At 42.9% G+C, this 23,395-nt stretch overlaps 1 non-coding gene and 1 pseudogene across 1 annotated transcript; both read right to left on the minus strand.

The window, feature by feature from the left end:
• Positions 1 to 5,433: 5,433 nt before the first annotated feature.
• On the minus strand, positions 5,434 to 5,903 carry LOC121476000 (annotated as a pseudogene).
• Positions 5,904 to 7,805: 1,902 nt separating this feature from the next.
• On the minus strand, positions 7,806 to 7,973 carry LOC121476684. Its single transcript, XR_005983980.1, has one exon. It is a non-coding gene; the product is annotated as a U1 spliceosomal RNA (small nuclear RNA).
• Positions 7,974 to 23,395: the final 15,422 nt, after the last annotated feature.

Genomic DNA, 23,395 nt, shown 5'->3' on the forward strand with positions numbered 1-23,395 from the left:
GAGAATTACTGGGTCAAAGGATAGGAACTGCCAAGCCGACCTCCAGAGAAAAACAATTTAAACTCTCATTAGCAGTGGTTTGGAGTACACTGCTCATGAATTCGGGACATAAGTGAATATTTAATGTTGGTTAATGTAATTTTGTTGTTTTGATATATGCAGTTTTCATGTGCCAGTGGCCACTTATTTTTCTAATTGTTTTTCTTATTGTAGCACTTTATGAGTATTAACACTTTGCCGTGTATCGTTGTTCAAACACTTTTCAAAGGCAAACCTCAAGCTGGATTTTTAATAATGGAAACACATTTTAATACTTATCGCATGGGAAATTCCCTGAGATCACGGAACTAAAGATGCAGTGAAGGGTAAACAACTGTATTCTTCAGACATTTGCTAACTGATCTATGTGTCTTTTCTGCGTGTTAATCCAAATTCAACGTTAAGCTCTTGCAAGAAGGAACTCTACCTTTTTGTGTTTTCAAGGAGAGGCGTTCACTGTTCCCCGGTGGTCAAAGCCAAGGAATGGTTTTTAGCACTCTCCCTCCAACACCTACTTCCTCACCTTCACTCCTGATGGCGAATATAATTCTTTGATATGAATAGTTGACCATATTGAGTTGAGTTTCTCAATTTCATGTGCGTGTAAGTAAAGATAACTTTAGAAAACTCTCTATTGATCTTCAACATGAGTCATATGTAAAAATAGTGTTTCCTAAGTAAACTTTAAAGCCCTGTAGATAACCTCTCGCCAACTAGACTGTTGTCGTAAGCCTCTCCTTATATAGGAATTCTATATCCCTCTTGCTGTCCTTGCAAGCTCACATCTCCTCCCCCTTCACTCTTTCACAACACCCTGCTTTATTTCCCTAACAGGCTTATATCTATCTCAAAGTGGGTTGATTGTTTACTACGATCCCCTTCTAGAAAATGAGTTCCCTGAGTGTAGGGAACTTTTCTATTTATTGCAGTGTTCTAACGTGGCTTAGGCCCTCAGTATCTCCTGTGTAATAATAGAGCCCTTATTTAAATATTTGTTGACTGGTTTATTTTTCTCTCTCAATATAAATTCAAATGGTACAGAGATCTTCTGGTTACCCCTTGTATATCCTCTTCTTGGATGTAAACACTCTTTTGACTTTTTTTTTTTCCCAACTCTGCCACCTGTCTGCTTCCCTAAACTGGGAGGTTCTTGAAGTAGGCTGGAGCAAAAGGGCCTGGCTTCTGAAAGGGAATGGAAGAGTTCTCGGTACACAGCCCCAGTACTTTGAATTCTTTGGCACCCATGTCTGCCCACAGAATGAGAGAAGTAAATTACTGTTGAATGTATAGTATGACTGGAGGAAAGAAGGAATTTCTTTTAAGAGTTGGAAACAAGACTCAGTGGGAGAACCATTTCTTCTATAAGCCTTTCCTTAACTTTCTCCACTTCTAGGTAAAAGAGACACTCTGTGCACCAGGTTTTCCACCACACCTGTAATGGACTATATAAACAGTCTTTATTTACTTGTCTGGCTTCCCTTTCACCCAGGGCTGAGATCAAGTTTTATTTGTCTTTAGAGCTCCAGCAACCAGCAATGTGCCTTGGCCCCTGAGAAGGTACTTAATGTTTCTGGAATAAAAATCTAGTTTATTTAAAGCAAAAGTATAAAAATGAGTAAGAAACCCGGGCCCTACCTCCTCCAGTGAGAACATGGCACGGTGTTATGGTTTAACTACAGCAGTGTCCTAACTGAAATTCTAAATGATTGTTCTGATTTTTTAAATTTCATGCTCCTCCAAATACAGGACTCACTGTACTGGAGGAATGGGTCTACGCCCACCTGCCCCAGGGCATATCTAATTCAAATTTCCTGTTCATTCTCCACCCAGTGTTGTTCTTAACTGTAATGTTGCTAGGCAACTTTTGCAGAATCCACAAGTTTGTGGTAATGTTGTAATAACTGAGTAAAAATCTTGCCTCTGGGTGTTGGGAGAACAAACTTACCCAGTTTATTCCTTTAGACAGATGACTTAGCAAGTATAAGGTATAATAATACCACTATTGTTGGTGCATTCACCTTCCTTAGCAGCAAAATAAGCAAGATTCCTGCCCTGAAGATTTATAATTAAGATTCTTAAATCACGTTCTCAAATACTTTTAATACATAAAAGCACACAAATACATACACATATTCTTATTAACATACGCCTTGTACTTTTGAAAGATCCTTTAGAATGAGTAATTTTTCAGTCTGTAGGAGTGTTTCATAAGAATAGCTAGGGTTTACCCAAAGCTGAATCTTTTCTAGTTTATGCTTTTGATTCTGGAAAAATAATAACTCTCTCTAAACAAGAGGCTTCTTTGATAGATTCCTAATTTTTTTTAAGATTTTATTTATTTATTTTAGAGAGAGTGAAAGCATGCAGGAGTTGGAGGAGAGAGAAAATCTCAAGCAGACTCCAAGTACTGGGGGTGAGGAGGTGAGGATGAACCTGGGACTCAATTTCACAACTATGAGATCATGACCTGAACCAAAACTGAGAGATGCTTAACTAACTGAGCCACTCAGGTGCCCCTAGATTTCTAATTTTTTTAAAAAATGAAGTCAGGGACGCCTGGGTGGCTTAGTTGGTTAAGCATATGCCTTCTGCTCAGATCATGATCTTGGGGTCCTGGTACTGAGCCCTGTGTCAGATTCCCTGCTCAGCAGGGAGTCTGTTTCTGCTTCTCCCTCCTCCTCTGCCCCTACCACCCACCCAACCCCCAAGCTTGTGCACGCACTCTCTCTGTCTCAAATAAATTTAAAAAATTTTTAAACCTTAAATATGAGACTAATGTTGTCCCTTACAAATAGTGTTCAATAAATGTTGTGTGTTGCTATTAATTATAGCAATGTTGTTTGAGAATAAGCCATACTTATACTTGTCAATGGCTTTATAGTCAGTAACATGTAACTCCTGATCTCTACAAAATAAGTTTGCTTAATATGGATAGACAGTTGAGATTGTGTATAACCAGTGAGGATAATCAAATCAGGACAGAAATAGTACAGTTGACCCTTGAACAACATGGGAGTTAGGGGTGCTGACCTCTCACAGTTGCAAATCATCATATAACTTTTGACTCCCCAAAGCTTAATATAATAGTCTACTGTTTACTAGAAGCCTTACTGATAACATAGTCAATTAACATATTTTGCATGCTATCTGTATTATATATCATATTCTTACAATAAAGTAAGCTAGAATAAAGAAAGTGTTAAGAAAATTGTAAGGGAGGGGCGTCTGGATGTCTCAGTAGGTTGAGTGTCCAACTCCTGATTTCAGCTCAGGACATGATTTCAGGGTCCTGGGATCAAGCCCGGCTTTGGGCTCTGTGCTGGGCATGGAGTCTACTTGTCCCTCTACATCTGCTCCTCCCCCAACTAATGCTCACTATTAATCTCCAAAATAAATAAATAAAATATTTTTAATTGAAAGGGAAAATATATTTCCAGTACTGTACTGTATTAATAGAAAAAAAAAACAAATATTAGTGGATCTGCACAATTCAATGTGGTTCAAGGGTCAACTGTATTGATATAACAAGAACTTGAGAAGTATAGTTCAGGAAAAGTGGCCAATTGAAAGCTTGTCTTTTAATGAAATAAACATTATTTCTTTTTTTTTTTTTTTTTTATTTATGATAGTCACACACACAGAGAGAGAGAGAGGCAGAGACACAGGCAGAGGGAGAAGCAGGCTCCATGCACCGGGAGCCCGATGTGGGATTCGATCCCGGGTCTCCAGGATCGCGCCCTGGGCCAAAGGCAGGCGCCAAACCGCTGCGCCACCCAGGGATCCCCTAAACATTATTTCTTATGCCCACTTAGTCTTTAAAGACTACTAACATACTATTTCTATTTATCCGTTTAATGTTTATATCCGATAGATCAAGAGCACATTTATTTTTTTTTTTAATGTTATTTATTTACTTGAGAGAGAGAGCACAGAGGTAGAGGGAGAAGCAGACGCCCCGCTGAGGAGGGAGCCCTATGCAGGACTCAATCCCAGGACCTTGGGATCATGACCTGAGCTGAAAGCAAATGCTTAATCGACTGAGCCACCCAGGGCACATTTCATTACATCCTTTAGATATGGATTATATCAATAATGTGGACTGCATACAAAAAGTTTGAGGACCTAAGATTCTCACTGAGTTTTTACTTTAGGGCTTCAGCTATGAGAGACCATTCTGGGGGTACTCAAAAGTTGTATCTGCACTTACACAAAACCTTGGCTATAACCAGGCTTATTTGTTAAAGAAGCCTTCAGGCCTGCTCCCAGTTATCTTAGCCCTTACACAGGCCTCTGAATCTTGAAAGACTTGATAGTCCATGGCAATCAGTCAGGCCTGTGGCAATGATACTAACTTCAAGACTTTTCCCAAGAGAAAATACTGACCACTGCCCTATCATTCCTAGATAAGAAAGGAGTTCTCAGTTAACATATTTAAAACTATAGCTCTGTAAAGCAGTTAGCCAAAACATCACACTTCCTCTTTGATATTTTAAAAATCCTTTCTACTAAGGTGGAACTGAGTAGCCCTATTTTCTCCAATAACACTTTTTTTTTCTTTGCAGAGACACAAAGAGTGGCTTTTCTCTATATTCTCAGTGCATTTCAATAACTGAAAAGGTCACTTCACAAAAATGTTATAAACAGGAGGAATCATGAGTGCACAACAGAATGCTGGTGCTCAATACACATTTGAGTAATTGATTAATTGCCACTCCTCTCGGGTTAGTGACATACTCAGGAAGTGACCTGGATGATCACAAGGACTGCTGTTGTTTGCTGACCACACTGTGATTATTTAAGCCAGCTTTGTTCTTATTACTGCAGCACAAAAGATGTGATGACTATTCTTCAGTGAGTCAAGGGGTTCAGTCCCATTGGGAGAGAGAAAGGAGATAAGATAGACATCCCTGCTCTTTTGTGTAGCAACAGGAGTGTGTTTGGGTATTGCTGTTTTGATGACTCAGTAGTGAGTCAGTTTTAAAGTTCTGTAAAAGGCCTTGTTCAGCTCAGACAGGATTAAAATGAGCTCATTTGGTAGCTCATTGGGTAGAGAGGACTGGGTGGTGTGTGATTCGATCAGCTGATTGGTGGTGTAAATATGTACGTGGAAAAAACATATCGGCAAGGATGAAACTGGTTCCTAAGTGCAGAAATCAACTGTCCTTGGCAGTCATCGACTGAGTGCCTACTCTGTTCAAGCACCATCCATGTCCTACCCATGTCTCATTACCTTTAAAGAGGTCAGAATATGAGAAATGTGTTAAGTGCTACAAAGATCTGGGGTCTTGAAGGAGCTGGGAAAGGGCGGTGTACTGCCAGCTATATGGTAGGCACTGAGCTTTACATGTTTATCTTATTTCATCTTTATTTTTATTTATTTAAAATTTGTTTTATGAATGAGGCAATTTATTAACCCAGCATTTGTTCTAATGCTTCTTGTTGGCAGCTGCCACCTGTCCTGTGATTCAGTCCAGATCTCTCTTTCCCTGAGGTGTCAGTTTGTGGCCCCCATCTCAGTCCTTCACCACTATTTTCAGCACCTCAAGGGCTTGGAAGATCCTGCAAGCCATGCTCTTGAAGCTTCTACTGAAGGGCTGGGCATTACCTGGTTTTTCTGACATCCCTCATAGATTTTGGTCATGGAGCCCACCCCAGTACTGCCCAGGGGGGTACAGATGCCGTACTGTGGAAGCAGCTCGGGTATAGAACCAGTTCTTATCATAGGGAGCAAGCTCTTTAAGCTTGGCTAACTTGACAGTGTCTACCCATTCAGGGACTTTCAGCCCTCCAGGCTCTTTGAGGAAGGCTGCCAGAGCTATGACTAACTCCTGCTGGTTCACATCTTTTATAGTAACTCCAGGCATCATGTGGCCTCCGTGCTGCCAGCCAGGGGGGGAAAAAAAAAGACTTGGTTAATCTTTGAAGGAACCCTCTGAGAGAGGTATTTTATTCACATTTTACAGAAAAAAATGAAACCCAGACAGGTTCAATGCCTATATATACAGTCATAGGGCTAATACTATTGAGATTATTACTCCTGGTTTAAGGACTAGCTCTTTCTATCCCAGCAAGAGTCGGGTAAGGTGAGGGTGAGAACTAATTGGAAGACTTGGTGAAGTCAGGGTCGCTGGACCCAGCCAGTGTGCCAGTTATTCAATGTGATGCTAGAGTCTGAACAGGAGAGCACACATCTTGTCTGGTGTGAATGAGGGAAGTGGGATCCAGAGAAAGTTAGACTTGCACCTTTACTTTTTTGTTTTGTTTTGTTTTACCGTAAAACCCACATGTATTTCAAATTCTAAAATCAGGAGGAAATATTACAAAGATTGATATTATCTTATGTTGTGGAGGGTATAGGGAAATGCATTCTTGTCTACTGTGGGAGGTGGGTATAAATTGGCACCATTTTTAAAAGACTGTTTTGGGGGTACCTGGGTAGCTCAGTTAGTTAAGCACACCTACTCTTGATTTCAGCTCAGGTCATGGCCTCAGGGTCATGAGATGGAGCCCCGCCTTGGGTTCCACACTCTGCAGAGAGACTAAGATTTTCTCTCTCTCTCCCTCTTCATCTGCCCCTCCTCACACTTTTTCCTCAAATAATCAATCTTTTTAAAAAGATTTTTTTGGTGATTTCTGTTATAATTTAAGTATTTATATTCTTTGACGTAGCAGCTCTACTGAAATGTTTATATAGATTTGCAAAAAATATGTCAAAGAATGTTTATTACTATGTTAGTTCATTCAGTGGAATCTCATAGGATTCTCCTAAGAGTTTGGTACACCCGTGGTCACTGGGAGCCATGAAACAAAACAAAACCCTCACTTTCATGAAACTTTTGAGGCCTGTGCTGAAGATAATCAAGGCATAAGTAAACAAATGTATAAAAAATATCAAGTAGTGACAAGTGCTATCAAAAAGAGGAGTAAGGGGGATCCCTGGGTGGCACAGCGGTTTGGCGCCTGCCTTTGGCCCAGGGCGCGATCCTGGAGACCCGGGATCGAATCCCCACATCGGGCTCCCGGTGCATGGAGCCTGCTTCTCCCTCTGCCTGTGTCTCTGCCTCTCTCTCTCTCTCTCTGTGACTATCATAAATAAATAAAAATTAAAAAAAAAAAAGAGGAGTAAGGGATTAAGAAGAGGGAGGGGGGCAGCCCCTGTGGCCCAGCGGTTTAGTGCCTGCTTTTGGCCCAGGGTGTGATCCGGAGGCCCCAGGATCAAGTCCCACATTGGACTCCCTGCATGGAGCCTGCTTCTCCCTCTGTCTGTGTCTCTGGCTCTCTCTCTCTCTCTCTCTCTCTCTCTCTCTCTCTCGATGTGTGTCTCATGAATAAATAAATTAAAAAAAAAAAAAAAACCTGTTAAGAGTTGTTATGGACTGAATGAGAGAACAAGTCAAAGTGCCTAGATGCTAACTAAGGAAGAGAGCCTAACTAAAGAGTAAGGAAAGCCTTACTGTTGTCTCTAAAACAGGATGAGGCAGACAGAACTTTGACACAAGTCCTAAAGGCTTATACATTTGCCTTTTAAAAATTTATTATTTATTTATTTATTTATTTATTTATTTATTTATTTATTTATTTTTAAGATTATTCATGAGAGACAGAGAGAGAGAGAGAGAGAGGCAGAGACAGAGGCAGAGGCAGAAGCAGGCTCCATGCAGGGAGCCCGACGTGGGACCATCCCTGGGACTCCAGGATCACACCCCAGGCTGAAAGCAGCGCTAAACTGCTGAGCCACCTGGGCTCCCCTCTTTTTTTCTTTAAATCAGGGGAGACCATGAATGCAGTCCCCCACTATCACAAATTATGCAGTCCAGTTTCCCCCATTTGGGGAAATCACAGGGGTCTGCACAAACAGAGTGTAATTGATAAGCCTCTATTACCCTGAGAATACCACCTTCATGATCATGGTATTTCCCCTGTCAGGTAAGTATATCCTTACCTTTTCTGATATATTGGAGCTTTCCTCTCAGGTCATTGATGTCTGAGCGCTCCTTCCCTTTCCTCACTTCCCCTCATCCCTATCCCCCTCTTCTACTTTTGCTCTTGAAAAAGGAGCCTGTGCTTCTGTTTTCTTAGCCTACTTACTCCATCTGGACTAGCCTTCCTTCCCCTCTCATACAGGCAACTCTGTGCTCTGGCCGCAGTGTGTGCTGAGGTGCTGATAAGGAAGAGGGCTTCCAGGACCCCCCTGATTTATTACAGGCTCACTTCTAAGTGCAGAATTAAAAGGCTTTATCCATGGTTACCAGCTCCTAACTGAGCCAGGAGCTCGGTTTGGGGGATTGGGTTGCTCACACACACTCCTGCCAGCATTGACCAAACCACCTGCATTGCCATCAAGATTTTTGAAGTGGTTAAGCCTTAAGCATTTGATGTCCACCCCACTCCCATCTACTACTACCAAACTCCGCTGACTTCCTGGGCCCTGAGTATCCGTATGTTTGTCAACTAATTGTTAGAAACAACACACACACAAAAAAAAAAGAAAGAAAGAAAGAAAGAACACAAGAGCACAGAATAATGGCCAGTATACAATAAATATTCAAATGGTCTTTTTTTAATTTTTTTTTAATTTTTTATTTTTTTTAATTTTTTATTTATTTATGATAGTCACAGAGAGAGAGAGAGAGGCAGAGACACAGGCGGAGGGAGAAGCAGGCTCCATGCACCGGGAGCCTGATGTGGGATTCGATCCCGGGTCTCCAGGATCGCGCCCTGGGCCAAAGGCAGGCGCCAAACCGCTGCGCCACCCAGGGATCCCTCAAATGGTCTTTATACAGTTTCTAACAATTTTTTTCAGTTGGTTATTTTGGATTTCTTTTTTTTTTAATTTTTATTTATTTATGATAGTCACACACACACACAGAGAGAGAGAGAGAGAGAGAGAGGCAGAGACATAGGCAGAGGGAGAAGCAGGCTCCATGCACCGGGAGCCCGACGTGGGATTCGATCCCGGGTCTCCAGGATCGCGCCCTGGGCCAAAGGCAGGCGCCAAACCGCTGTGCCACCCAGGGATCCCTATTTTGGATTTCTAGATAGACAATCATATAATTGATAATTCTCTTCTAGTATTTATGACTTACTTTGTTTTATTGTCTGATTGTATTAACTAGCACTTCCAGAACAACATTAAATAATAGGAGAAGTGTTCAATAGCCAGTTAGCTCAGTTGGTTAGAACATGGTGTTAATAGCGCCAAGTTTGCCTTCCAGTGGTTAAGAGACTTGACAGAGATTACTGGGGAACGAACGTGCAAGCTATAGTGATGGCTCTGGAGTTGGAAAACGCATTACACAAGCTCCTGCAAAGACCTGCAGAACTTGGCTTCTCAGAAGAATGAAACTGATTGATCTCTTAGAATTCCTGAAAAGGTTCGTGGGTAAGCAGAAGAGGAACATAAAATATCTGGAATACCAGCATAGCTATCAGAAGGAATTAGAAAGGCTGACTTCGAAGGAAGGCATTAAATAATAGGAGAAGTGTTCAATAGCCAGTTAGCTCAGTTGGTTAGAGCATGGTGCTAATAATAGGAGAGGTGGTGAGGAACGCTGTCTTGCTCTTGACTTTATTTTTTTATCTTTTAAATATTTTATTTGTTTATTCATGAGAGACACACAGAGAGAAGCAGATACATAGGCAGAGGGAGAAGCAGGCTCCCTTGGGGAGCCTGATGTGGAACTTGATCCCAGAACCCCGGGATCATGACCTGAGCCAAAGGCAGACGCTCAACCACTGAGCTACCCAGGCATCCCTTGCTCTTGACTTTACTGGGACTATTAAGAATAATACTGCTGGGGGTGCTTGGCTGACTCAGTTGGTAGAGCATGCAACCCTTAATCACAGAGCTGTGAGTTCAAATCCCATGGTAGGCATAGAGCTTACTTAAAATAAATACCAAAAAAAGTAATACTGGTTGATTAATGTATACACCTGTGTGGGTACATATGCACAGGGTTTCTACCTGTGTTATGTTAAAAAAGTATTATTTTGGGATCCCTGGGTGGCGCAGCGGTTTGGTGCCTGCCTTTGGCCCAGGGCGCGATCCTGGAGAACCGGGATCGAATCCCACATCGGGCTCCCGGTGCATGGAGCCTGCTTCTCCCTCTGCCTATGTCTCTGCCTCTCTCTCTCTCTCTCTCTCTCTCTGTGACTATCATAAATAAATAAAAATTTTAAAAAAAGTATTATTTTCCTTTAATCAGGATATTTGTAAGGAGTGAATATTAAATGATATCAAATTTTTAGCATTTCTCTTAATTATTCTGCTTTTTCCTCTTTTGATTTATCTAAATGGTGAATTGGATTTATGGATTTCCTTATACCAATCTATGCTTCCTGAAATAAATATGTTTACAAAATTATGTTCATATATTTCATTTAGGCATTTTGCCTCTGTATTTATAAATAAGACTGGTCCCTAGTTTTTCTGTTGTACAATCTATCTAAGATTTTGGCTTCATGAAATACTGGGCTGTCTACTTCTTTATGTTTTGGAACAGCTTTAATAGAAGGATTGATTTCTTGAAAGTTTTGAAAGAAGTTGCTTGCAAACGTATTCAGACTTTTTTTTTTTTTTGCGGTGTATGGCTTTTGACAGATCATGATTATTTGTGTTTAGATTTTCTCCTATCTTTGAGTCCCTATTGGTAGATAATTTATATTTCTTGAGTATTACTCATTTCATTCAGATTTTAAATTTCATTAGCATAGGACTGGACAAATGCTGACTGAATCCTTTCCCTTGTATTTCGCATTGTTTCTTCTGTACCCATCTGTAAACCTTTTCTCATTCCTAATTTATACATTTATGCTTTGTCTTTCATTTTTATTATGTTAGCTGGTGGCTTATCAGTTTTGTTTTTTTTGCTTCTTCCCAACCCAAAGAACTAGATTTTCGATTTATTCATCAGTTATATTGTTTTTCTGGTTTTGAAATCGTTCACTCATGTCTTTGCTAACTCCTTTCACTTTCTTTGTATTTTGCTTTGTGCTGTGGCTTTTTTTTCCCCTTCTAATTTCCTGTGTTGTCTGCTCTCTTACTGAACTTTTCTTTTTTCTTATTCAGCAATAAAAGTGTTTAAGGCCATACATTTTCTTGTGAATATAACTTTGGCTGCATTCCATAAATAGTGTTTCATTGAGTTATATTTAAAATAGTCTCAGGGGATCCCTGGGTGGTTCAGCAGTTAAGCGCCTGCCTTCAGCCCAGGGCGTGATCCTGGAGTTCCGGAATCGAGTCCCATGCCTGCTTCTCTCTGTGCCTGTGTCTCTGCCTCTCTCTCTCTCTCTCTCTCTCTCTCTCTCCCCTCCCCCGCCCCGTGTCTCTCATGACTAAATAAACAAAATCTTTAAAAAATAAATAAATAAAATAGTCTGTAACTCAGTTTTTAAAATTTTGTATTGAAGTATAATACACATAAAGAAAGGTAAACATACCAACATATGTACAGTTAATTCAACACCCAGATTAAGAAACATAATATTACCAATACCCAGGACTGCTCCATAATTTATAGGGCCCGGTGAGAAATGGAAATGTAATGTTCAAATTTATTAAGAACTGTAAGATGTGTGACAGCAGAACATTAAACCCACTGTGGGACCTTTTTAAGTGTACACCATCATGAAGCTGGCCTGGCGGCTTGCCTTTGGGCTCTCTTCCAGTCCTTAACCTACCTCCCCACCAAGGGTGCGCACTGTCCTGACTTCAAAGAGCAAGAATAGTTTTGCCCGTACTCTTGTGTCTAGCTCCTATTACTCAGCATTATATTTGTGAGGATCGTCCATACTTTTACATATAATTGAAGTTCATACATTCTCATTGCCATATGGTTAAAACTAGTCTGTAATTCAGTTTTGGTTTGTCACTGATTTAAGACTTTTTATTTTTTATTTTTATTTTTTTTATTTATTTATGATAGTCACAGAGAGAGAGAGAGAGAGAGAGAGAGAGAAACAGAGTCACAGGCAGAGGGAGAAGCGGGCTCCATGCATCGGGAACCCGACGTGGGATTCGATCCCGGGTCTCCAGGATCGCGCCCTGGGCCAAAGGCAGGAGCCAAACTGCTGCGCCACCCAGGGATCCCGATTTAAGACTTTTTAAAGAGAACTTGAAAACTTTTCCTAGTTTGAGTACATTAGGCTAAGGACCAACTGCTCAGTTTTAGGCTCTTTAATCTGAATGAGTAGGTCCTTACTCATAGAACACACTGTATGAGTAAGAGGGAGTGGGCACCTGGGTGGCTCAGTCGGTTGAGCATCTGACTCTTGATTTCGTGATCAAGAGTTGTGAGATTTAGCCCCACATTAGGCTCAGCTTGGAGTCTACTGGACATTCTCTCCCTCTCCCTGTGTCCCTGTCCCCACATGCATGAACTCTCTCCCTCTCTCTCTAAAAATAAATACACTAATTAAAAAATATATAGTATGAGTAAGAAACAGTTTTATACCTTCCTCATGTTCTTCTGATACACAATGGAAGAAAGAAGAAGTTAGCCAAAGTTAAAGGCAACCGCTTTTTAACCTCTCTAGGAGGTTTTTTTGGTGTTTTTTTTTTTTCTTAATTTCTCCAGAGTAGTAGTGCATACGGTATGTAGACAAAGAGGCTGAGGTTCTGTTGTCAGCCTGTGAGTTGCCAAGGAAACTGGAAAGAAACTGGGTCTTTCTCTGTCAGGTCAGGGAAAGCACAGCCCTTCTATCATGGATCCAAACAGAGCAATGTCCTCTGTATGTCCATTGCCTCAGGTTGCCCTAGAGAAGTGATCAGTGAGGTTATGGGGGCAACTGGCTCCAGTCTTGACCTGACATTGAGACTGGCTGAGACTAGATAAGCAGCCCACTGGTCCTTAAAAGATGTATCATTAGGGACATATGGGTGGCACAGTTGAGCATCTGACTCTTAGTTTCAGCTCAGGTCATGATCTCAAGGTTGTGAGGTGGTGCCCTGAGTTGGGCTGTGTGCTGAGTGGGGAGTCTGCTAAAGCCCCTCCCCGCCCCCGAGTGCTCTCTCTGAAATAAGTAAATAAATCTTAAAAAAAAAAAAAAGGTGTATTGCTAAAAGCCAGTCACACTTTTACATTTCAAACCTAATGTTGAAGCCTAAATTCAAACTGTTTTACTATAATCAGTTTGCACCAGACAACCTTATTCTTACTGAAGGCCTATAGCTCAAATTTGGTGACCAAACATAGACAAATCTTTTCAATAAAGTGCTACAGGTAGAGGTGAAAGGACTATCATTGAGATTTTTTTTCTAAAATAATTTTATTTATTTTTAGATAATAAAAAGGTCAAAATACATAATTAAAAAGGCACAAAAAGGTCTTTTATGGTCAAAGGTGAGCCTATGTTTCACCCCAAGCTTCTACCCTGTTCTTCAGAGCCAACCATCATTATTGTTTTCTTGTACATCCTTTCAGAAATGGTCTATGCAAATATATGTAATCTTTTAAATATTTGTATAAGTGCTTGTAGTATGTTATTCATACTGTTCTGTGCCTTGCTTTTTCACTTACTGTTTCTTGGATGTTGCTTCATGTTAATGCATATAGGACTAGTCCACTCATTCTTTTTATTTTTTTTAAAGTTTATTATTATTATTTTTAGTAACCTCTATACCCCACATGGGGCTCGAACTCATGACTCTGAGATCAAGAGTCACATGTTCCACAAACTGAGCCAGCCAGGTGCTCCCTTTTCATTCTTTTTAATGGCTGCATAGTATTCTATCATCTAGATGAACCATAATTTTTTTGAAAAGGCTTTTTTTAACAGCTTTATTGAAGTAATTTACATACCATAACATTCACCTATTGAAAGTATATAATTCAATGATTTTTTTAGTGAATTATTACAGAGTTATGTAACCCTCAGGACAATCCAGTTTTAGAACATTTCTGTTATCCCCAGAAAGTTTCCTTATGCCTATAATTTATCTTTTAGTCATTTAATTAAACTGTGTTTTTCCTTTCCAGTAATTCATTTTAACATTTACTGAGGTCATGATCTTTTGTTTTACAAGACTGAGGAGGATTTGGAATGGTGAAGATGTGTTAGGAGAGCATTTCAAACCTCATATAGTATTACTCCTCTCTTTAAAAGAGTAGCTAAAAAAAATAAATAAAAATAAAATAAAATAAAAGAGTAGCTATTCTCCTTTTCTTTCAAGGCTACTGTGAATTTAGAGAGTGAGACGTAGGAGATCCTGAAAATTTTGCCACTGAGCTGCTTGCTTTCCCTCTTTCTTTCTCTCTTCACCAAAATGAGTAGTTTCTAAATTAATTTACTTTTTTAAAAAATATTTTATTTATTTATTCGCAAGAGACACCGAGAGAGGCAGAGACATAGGCAGAGAGAGAAGCAGGCTCCATCCAGGGAGCCCGATGCAGGACTCGATCCGGGGACCCTAGGATCATGCCCTGAGCTAAAGGCAGATGCTCAACCACTGAGCCACCCAGGCGCCCCTTAATTTACTTTTAAGTCACCTCTACACCTAACATGGGGCTCGAATTCATAACCTTGAGATCAAGAGTTGTAAGGTCTTCCAACTGAACCAGCCAGGTGCCCCAAAATGACTAGTCACAAGAACAATAGATGAGTCGGAGACAACAGGCATGCACCACTCCCTCCAGAAGGTGGTTGGTCATGAATACCAGTAGCTAAGTTACAGTGCTGCAGACCGCCCTGAGAGAAGTGCACGGTAGAAGGGAGGTGGCCTCTCCATATTTACTAACACACGATCTTGGACAGTTACCCTTCATTTAGCTGGTTGCCAGCTGGGCTGATCAGAGAGTGTGTGTGTCTTGTTCTACTCATAGGCCATGGTGAGCATACATACCTGTAATGGACGATGGCAGCAGGAGGATACATCCCTGTAAGAGAAGAGATGGTAGCACTGTCATCACGTGGTCCAGGGTATGGAAATATCAGACAGTCCATGGCTGTGGTTTTGCCTCTTTCCTCCATTCTGCTCAGTACCCTCTTGCCTTGGATGTAAGGCTATTTGTAGCTCACACTCTACAATGGGAACTATCACACTGAAATATGCAGCACAAATAAAACTTTTTTTTTTAAATTTTTATTTATTTATGATAGTCACAGAGAGATAGAGAGAGAGGCAGAGACACAGGCAGAGGGAGAAGCAGGCTCCATGCACCGGGAGCCCGACGTGGGATTCGATCCCAGGTCTCCAGGATCGCGCCCTGGGCCAAAGGCAGGCGCCAAACCGCTGCGCCACCCAGGGATCCCACAAATAAAACTTTTATTTTCTAATCTGGCTCTTCCAAAATTAGAGCATTTTTGTTTTTCTCTGTCCATTTTTTCCTCCTTGGTTTTAAAATTAGAGTTATGTACCTTTCTGTTCCTATTAATATACAGCCTCATTTATATATTTATTTTCAAAATCAATAATTCTTCAGTCAGAAACTAAGTAGATGGATCCCATTCTCTTAATCTCTAACAGGGGAAGAGAGCAGAGCAGATATGCAACATGATCAAAATAGAGCCCTAGTGGAGGACTGAGGAAGGCTTTGTGCTTTTCCCACTGTGCTGGCTCCTACCAGGGCATCAGCACTTCTGGACTGTCAAGGGGAAAAGTGCATCTGCAGGAGGAAGTCAGCAGTTGGCCATCCTCAGAGTCCCCCTGAGAGGGTGCTCTCCCTCCTGCCAGAAAGGACTCTTGTGACTCAACTTGCAAGTAGAGGAAGACCACCAAGCCAGAGCATCTGTGTGCTTCAGAAATCCAAACTCAGGGGCCAGAAAGAATAGGAGTCTTAGGAAATCTTTGTAGAAGGTGCAAATGCCAATGGGCCACTTGATACAGTTGCTCTTGTGAGAGCTGCCAGTGTGGGTGGAGGCCTTTCCATGCTTTTTCATGAACTAATCCCTGAGTAGAAGGTCCTTGTTGCTGTTTCCTCATGGCCTGGACACCTGTGGTTTGACTTCTCTCTTAACTCCCTTGGTCCTGAAGGAGCTCCAACTCCAATGCCAATGAATGGATGGAGGCACAGAGAACCAGCCCAGGGATGGGGTTTCACCTTCAGTGGGCACTTACCTTAGAAACTCTTCTGATCCTTGGGCTAGATGGGCTAGACCAGCAGCTCTGAGCTATCAAAGCTAAAATACCCTATGTATTAGTATCTTGTTGCTTTGTTGCTGTTGTAACAAATCACCACAAACTTCTGATTTAAAATGACACAGATAAAAAAAAAGACACAAATTAATTCTATTACATTTCTGGAGGTCAGAAGTAAAAAAAATTAGTTTCCTGGGTTAAAGTCAAGGTCCATTAATGCTGGTTCATTTTGGAAGCTCTGCTAGAAAAATCCATTTCCTTGCCTTTCTGAGCTCCTAGTAGCCACCTACATTCCTTGGTTTATGGCCCCTTTATCCATCTTTGAGGCTTGTCACTCCAGTCTCTGCTTCTGTCACCACAGGACCTTCTCCTTTGACTATCACTTTCTACGTCCCTCTTATAAGGACCACATCAGGTTCATCCAGATAATCCAAGATTGCCTCTCCATCTAAATATTCTTAATTTAATTACATCTGCAAATTCCCTTTAGTCATAAAAGAATAACACAGATTCTGAGAATAAAGACATGGATATATTTGGGGGATGTTATTTAGCCTACTGATACCTGTGACCAGTCCACCCCAGAACCTCTTGCTCAGAAGCATCTCACTCAATGCTGAGGCTTGGAGGACCTGATAGAGCAAGACTCTCCCATGACTTATTTAAGTAGTCCTCCAGTAAGATGTTTTCAAACTTCTCCTATTATGAGCAATGTTGCTTTGAGTATTCTTGACATCACTTCTCCAAGTGTGAATGTATCCTTAGGAAACATTATTAGGAGTAGAGTTGCTGGTCAAAGGATATGGGCACTTTATTTTATTTTAAATATTTTATGTATTTATTCATGAGAGACACACAGAGAGAGGCAGAGACATAGGCAGAGGGAGAAGCAGGCTTCTTGAGGGGAGCTTGATGTGGGACTCAGTCCCGGGACTCCAGGACCATGCCCTGAACTGAAGGCAGACGTTCAACCACTGAGCCACTCAGGCATCCCAAGGATACGGGCGCTTAAAATGTATTTCCCTATATCCTGGCTGACAACAGATCAACTTTTTAATATATATATTTACCAATTTTTTTTAAAAGATTTTATTTATTTATTCATGAGAGACACAGAGAGAGAGAGGCAGAGACACAGGCAGAGGGAGAAGCAGGCTCCATGCAGGGAGCCCGATGCGGGACTTGACCCTGGGTCCCGGGGATCACACCCTGGGCTGAAGGCGGCGCTAAACCGCTGAGCCACCAGGCCTTCCCATATTTACCAATTTGATAGGTGAAAAATGGGGTCTCAGTTTAGCTTTTTCTTTTTAACTTTTGAAATAATTTGGGCATAGTTTCATTCAGGATAGGACCCTGGATCCTATCCCACGTCAGGCTCTCTGTATGATGCCTGCTTCTCCCTCTGCCTGTGTCTCTGCCTCTCTCTCTCTCTCTCTCTGTCTCTATGAATAAATAAAATATTTTTTTAAAAAAGAAATATCTCTTTGGTCAATATGATTATAAAGCCAAAAGTGGCTGACAGATTGGACAGGGAGACAAAACTAGTCTTCCAGGTCTGATGTGGGCATGTCCTCCTTGGTATGATCCCAGCAACCTGAAGAGGCAGGGTCCTTCTCTTCCCATCACTCAACCAGCATGAAGTAACTTCCTTTCAGGTAGAGAAAAGACTACGTCCTCTCACCCTTCTCTGGCCCAGGCTCGGCTGGTTGATTTGTTCTAGAAGGAGGTGGTTTCATTCAATAGCAGGAAGGGTCCCTTGGAGTTCTGCTAGGATAACCATAGCCACGGTTTAGCAATTCAGGGGACCAGGAGAAGTGACTAAAGCAGAGTCAATCCTCAGGAACAAGATCAGAGCCCACTTACTGGACTCAGACCCAAGTGCAGGGCAGCAAAGGACATTTATCCTCATAGTTGCTGCCTAAAAACATGGAATAGGAGCTACAGGCATCCTGTTGCCTCCAGTCATGGTAGACGCCCTCCAGTCATGGTAGACACTGGGACGTTGGGCTGAGGCCTGTCTTTGGTGAGCAAGTGACTCCCTGTGGAGATGGGCGGACAGCCCTATCGACCTTCCCCTGAGACTGTAATGTGATGCTAAATGCCAAATACTGCCAGCAACCTGGCCATCCATTAGGACAGGGCTTAGTACTGCTGAATGTTGCTAGGAATAAGTGACTAGGGCTTGGGACTCCTCAGACCTGGCAGATATTTGCCCTGTCAGTGCATGTGTGAGAGACATATTCAGTCCTCGGCACGTCCAAATCACAAAAATTGCCACTGGCATCTCAGGACTAAGTCTGAGATGCCCTCAGAAATATCTCTTTGGAGCAGCCCCGGTGGCGCAGCGGTTTAGCGCCGCCTGCAGCCCGGGGCGTGATCCTGGAGACCCTGGATCCTATCCCACGTCAGGCTCTCTGTATGATGCCTGCTTCTCCCTCTGCCTGTGTCTCTGCCTCTCTCTCTCTCTCTCTCTGTCTCTATGAATAAATAAAATATTTTTTAAAAAAAGAAATATCTCTTTGGTCAATATGATTATAAAGCCAAAAGTGGCTGACAGATTGGGCAGGGAGACAAAACTAGTCTTCCAGGTCTGATGTGGGCATGTCCTCCTTGGTATGATCCCAGCAACCTGAAGAGGCAGGGTCCTTCTCTTCCCATCACTCAACCAGCATGAAGTAACTTCCTTTCAGGTAGAGAAAAGACTACGTCCTCTCACCCTTCTCTGGCCCAGGCTCGGCTGGTGGATTTGTTCTAGAAGGAGGTGGTGCAGCAAAATGCATATGGTTGTGGATTGATTCCTGAACCTACATAATAGCACCTCCTGCTGGGGACTGATCCCAAGGCTTACTGTAGTGCCTTTCATTCTTTAACTAGTTCCTTTTTTCCCCCCCATTTTTTATTTTATTTAAATTCAATTAATTAACATGTAACGTATTATTGGTTTCAGAGGCAGAGGTCAGTGATGCATCAATCTTAAATTACACCCAGTGCTCATTACATCACATGCCCTCCTTAATGTCTACCTCCCCCAACCACCCACTAGTTCCTTTCTTTTTGACTTTGAAGTTTCAGAAACTTCTCTATAGTTAAGTTCACTTTTGCAGAAAAAATGGTCCAGTTTTCTACTGTTCCTAATTTTCTGTTGAAAAGAACATCAAGCAATTTCAGGATATTAGGAATTCCCCAAGACTGTGGAGAAGCTGCTTGCCTGATGGATTTTATCTGGATAAAAGATCTGGTGAGTGTTAAGAGCTGCTCCCAGGGCCCTCTTCGGCTCAAAAGCCCTGTCATTGGCTTGGAGAAAAACGTTCCCACTTTAAAAGATAAGACAACCCCCTTGAGGCAGATTTTACCTCTGCTTTTTCCATAGAAATTGCAGAATTTGTCTGGAGGCCACTGGGACTGAGTCTGTAACTCAGATTAGAACTGTTTTCCACAACTTTTTCTTGGGAGGCCGGGCAGATTAGTGAGGGTGGCCAGCCTTGTGGAGAGCTCTTGGATGCCTCCAGTGGGCCCAGGAAACCCTGTGGAGTTGAGACAAACCAGGGAGACGTTTGGGATTGACGTTAGAGCAGGAATCCCATTTTCCTTCACCTGAATGCAGAAAAGTAAAAAGAAAAAGCTTTTGCTGGATAGTTTTCATTTTAACTATTTATGCAATTTTTGCTTTCAGTGTGACTTTCTGCCCTTCAGTTTTAGACGTGCTTGGGAAGCAAAATGAAACCCCTGCATCAGGACTGGAGCATTCTCTGTACCTCTCAAGCTAGGTGAGTTTAGAGCTGGACAGAGCAGCTCGAGGTGACCCGTTGCTCTGCAAGGCCTCCAGGAGTTATGGGGAAGCTGAAGTTACCAATTATATTAAGGGAGCCCATACTCTACAAGGAGAGGCAGGTGATATATTTCCAAGACACAAGTGATACCTCTTGTAGGACACTGAATCTTTTCACTGAAGGGCTGACGGAAGAGCTTTCTTCAGCCGGGCAGGCTACATGATATTTGGGACTCAGTGCAAAAAGAAAATGTGAGCCTCTTGGTCAAAAAGCAGAAAAAAGTTTTGTTAACGGTACATATAAAGCCAGACACAAAAGGACAAATAGTGATTTCACTTATATGACGTCCATCCTGAGAGGAGTCAAATTTATAGAAAGTGAAAGTAGAAGAGTGGTTGCCAGGGGCTGGGAGGATGGGGGATGGGAACCAGCATATCATGGATAGAGTTTCAGTTTGAGGAGTTGGAAAGTTCTGGAGGTGGATGGTTGGGAATGTTTGCACATTGCTGTGAGTGTGCTTAATGACACTGAACTATACACTAAAAAATTACTAAAGTGGTAAATTTTATGTTATATATATTTTACACTCCCCCATACACACACAGGAATACATGAGTTTTTCCTTCTTTTGAAGCCTCTCTCTTGACTTGTCGTGGTGTTTTTTTATTTGCTATCTAATATCATTATAAGAAAAATCTCAAATTTTTAGCATGAATTTTACCCTTCATTTTTATATTATTCAATGCTTGTTTTATTTTATTTGAAATATTTTATTTATTTATTCCTTAGAGACACAGAGAAGCAGAGACATAGGCAGAGGGAGAAGCAGGCTCCCTGCAGGGAGCCTGATGTGGGACTCGATCCCAGAATCCCAGGATCATGACCTGAGCCAAAGGCAGAGGCTCAACCACTGAGCCACCCACGTGCCCCAACAATGCTAGTTTTAAATATCATAGTATTTAACTCGTGTTTGAAATCACTGGAGGGCCCCTGCGTGGCTCAATGGGTTAAGCATCTGCCTTCAGCTCAGGTCATAATCTCAGGGTCCTGGGATTGAGCCCCGATATGGGACTCTCTGCTCAGTGAAGAGTTGGCTTCTTCCTCTGTCCCTCACCCCCCTCATGCTCTCTTTCTCTCAACTAACTAAATAAAATCTTTAAAAAAATGAAATCACTGGAATCATGCAATTCGAATTCCATGACTTATCCCAGAGGGTCCTTGGAGCTGGCTAGAAGAACAAACAAGGGGATCCCTGGGTGGCGCAGCGGTTTGGCGCCTGCCTTTGGCCCAGGGCGCGATCCTGGAGACCCGGGATCGAATCCCACATCAGGCTCCCGGTGCATGGAGCCTGCTTCTCCCTCTGCCTGTGTCTCTGCCTCTCTCTCCCTGTGACTATCATAAATAAATAAAAAATTAAAAAAAAAAAAAAAAAAAAAAAAAAAGAACAAACAGAAGCCGGGCTCAGGAAAGGGGGAAGGAGAAAGTCAGGATCGCCCAGGCACAGAGCTTGTAGACAGCGTCCACCCGGGCACAGGACTTCACAGGTTCCTGAGGCGGGTACATCTTGGTCTCACAGCTGCCAGGCCCCCCTTCCCACGGGCCTGCCCTCCAGCCCGCAACAAACAGGCTACTCCCAGGTATCTTCACAGTTCAAAACTGGGAAGCGCTCAGTACAGGGGTGAGCAAGAGGCTCGCCCCTCTCAAGACTTGGCTAATGTTAGCTGTTCACCTGGAGCCCTGGAGTGCCGCCATGGGCGGGGGGGAGGCTGGCCCCCTCTGTGCAGACTCCACAGGGTGCCTGTGCCCCACACCCTCCTGCCAAAAGCAGAGGGCATGGCAGCAGTAGCAGGGTGAGGGAGAGAACAGGAAGTTAGGTAGGGGGGTGACAGAGAACCCCCTCCAGGGAGGCTGGCAGGGGGTGGGGGGTGGCACTGGGTCCCACTGCTCCAGGAGACCTCACTTAGAGAACACAAACTCAAACATAAAACTATTAAGAATTCCAAGACTGCAACCACAAGGCATTAAATCCCAAGTGCAGGGTCTTGTTCGACTGCACTGGTCACACGTCTGTGACTCAGCTGTGTTCCTTGGGTGAAAAAGAAGAGGGATTTGGCTGGCGTATTCTTTGGAAGATCTCATCCTTGTGGAAACCTAAGCATAGAGTACTTCCAGCAGAGGGGGCTGAGCCAGCCTTTCTCCACTTCCCTATGCTCCCTTCCCCAGCTTGGCAACAGACTTCAGCTCTGTCCCTGTCCTTTCAGTCCCCTCACTCGCTGCTCACTATTGGGATCTGCCAACTGTTGACTGGTTTACAGTCTCATCCGAGCTAGGAACTACTGGACTGTGAAGTCCTGGAATCCAGTCCGTTTCAGGGCTGAGTGCATGGTTTCCTGTTACTTATGAAGTCCCAGGGTTACTGTGCGTGAAAGGCAGCACGAGACCCTCCAAAGCTGCTTTGCCCCTGCAGGCTTGGAGGTGTCGGGAGGGAGGGGACAGAGGGAGCCATCTGGCCCTCGGGGCAGCTGCCACCTTTGGAGGATTGAGGAAGCCAAGTCCTTCTCTTACTCTATTTCCTAAATTCTTATGACTACAGACTGTAGGCAATATCCTTTTTCTTTGTAGTGGCCTCAAGCTGTGTCTGGGAGAGTGGGGGTTTTTCTTGGACTAGGTTTTGCCTTGAGCACAGTCTGGATCACATTGCAGACTTGTGCTCCAACCGGCCCTATTTGTCAGGCGTACTCTTGTTACAGCTGGAGTCTTCCCTTGGGGGAATGTGCCACCTCCTTAGGCCTCCGAGGTCCATTCCCAGGAAGGCAGGCAGGGGACAAACCAGAGCATTCCTCTGCCCTTTTCCCTGGTGCCAGTAGGAAAGCATTTTCTTTTGAGCTGAAAGAGAATCAGGCCAGCAGAGTCCAGCTCAGCCCTGTCCAGTCTAGCTGGCAAAGGACCTGGAGAGAGGGAGAAAGCCTGGAAGCTGAGCAAAGGCAGCTGTAAGGAGTGCAGGGAGCCTGATAGCTTGGGTTTGGTTCTGGGAAGCACAGCAGGCCTGGGTGAGCCCAGCAGAGGAGCTCCCTGTCAGTGGCCGGACCAGGACTGGAAGGCCAGAGCACCACTCTGTGATTTTGCAGGTCCTCATCTTTATCTCCCAGCCCCTTTGTGAGCCTTAGCAGGCCTTAGCTGGGAGTTCTGTGTGTGCTGAAACGTCTCCGTCAAGAGTGAAGACTGGACCTGTGTGTACGACTAAGGCCTTTTCTTATGTTGAATATCTATGAGAAGCTTTGAAGGGAAAGCAACTCGTCCCCTGCCCAACCCTGAAGGGTTTCCCATTTCAGATGACTAAGTCATGACCCTTTTTAGCCAAGACTTCAAAGAACCTCATCAAAGATAACATCTATATTAAATAAAACAGTGCAACATTTCCCCCCTTTTTACTGTAAAGCTTGAAATGAAACACAAGGCGCATTTCAATTTCAGCTCTCTGGCAAACAAAGCACAGTGAACCACGGAAAGG

This window comes from Vulpes lagopus, chromosome 15 (genome assembly GCF_018345385.1).
Source record: "Vulpes lagopus strain Blue_001 chromosome 15, ASM1834538v1, whole genome shotgun sequence".
Classification (NCBI taxonomy): domain Eukaryota; kingdom Metazoa; phylum Chordata; class Mammalia; order Carnivora; family Canidae; genus Vulpes; species Vulpes lagopus.